Source organism: Nanorana parkeri, unplaced genomic scaffold, assembly GCF_000935625.1.
Source record: "Nanorana parkeri isolate BGI_ZX_2015 unplaced genomic scaffold, ASM93562v1 scaffold85, whole genome shotgun sequence".
NCBI classification, from domain to species: domain Eukaryota; kingdom Metazoa; phylum Chordata; class Amphibia; order Anura; family Dicroglossidae; genus Nanorana; species Nanorana parkeri.
In genome coordinates, this window is record NW_017306353.1 from 910,551 (window position 1) to 911,473 (window position 923).

Below are 923 nucleotides of genomic sequence, written 5' to 3' on the forward strand. Positions count from 1 at the left end.
TATATACAAAATATATATATATATATATATATATATATACACACAACACCACAAAAAAAAGTGGGGGGGGGGGGGGGGCTCAGATGAGGGAACCTAGTCATTTCCTCTAAAACATGGGACAAGTTTATTTCTCAATCTAATATAAAAAAATAAAAGTTGAACTTTCCAAAAACAAATGTCCTAATTAATACAAAGCCGATAATTTGGGGGATCCCACGCTAGAAGTAAAATATTATAAAACACAACCAAAAATGCAAAACCAAATACCGCAATATGAAAAACAACATGGTGCACCCCTAAAGTTTCAAGCAGAAAATATTTTACGGGGAGCCCCCCCCCCAAAACCTGCAAAAATAAAAGGATATTTTTTGTACGTTTTATTAATGTAGTGCTAAAAATCTGGCGCACGGATCAGAATCCTACCCCGGAAGTAAAAAAATACCGTAAGCAGCCCCAAAAAACGCCTAGCGGCATACAGAATTGTGAAAAACGTCATGGCGTGATCCTAAAGCAAAGGTGGGACACTGCGGCCCTCCATGTGTGCTTTGACTACAACTCCCAATATGCCTCGGCCTCTGGGAGTCATGCCTGTAACTGTCAATGTTGCAATGCCTCATGGGACTTGTAGTTCCACAAGAGCTGGAGGGCTGGAGTTGCCCATCACTGGCCTAAAGAAAGAAATCTTTACCTCAGATGAGCCCCCGAAAAACACATTTCAAGGTTTCATGTGCTTCATCAATGTTCTAAGGAAATAAATCCTTATCCCAGGTCAGCCCCCCTAAAACAAATGTCAATGTTTCTAGTGCTTCATCAATGGCCAAAAGTGAGAAATCTTTATCCCAGGTGAGACTCCCAAAACAAATTGAAATGTTTCTTGTGCTTCATCAATGCCCTAAGGAAAGAAATCATTATCCCAGCTGAGC

At 40.3% G+C, this 923-nt stretch overlaps 1 protein-coding gene across 1 annotated transcript in view; it reads right to left on the reverse strand.

Moving 5' to 3' along the window:
* The window catches only part of CRAMP1 (cramped chromatin regulator homolog 1), a 48,255-nt gene that overhangs the window by 46,598 nt on the left and 734 nt on the right, over positions 1 to 923 (reverse strand). The window lies entirely within an intron of this gene.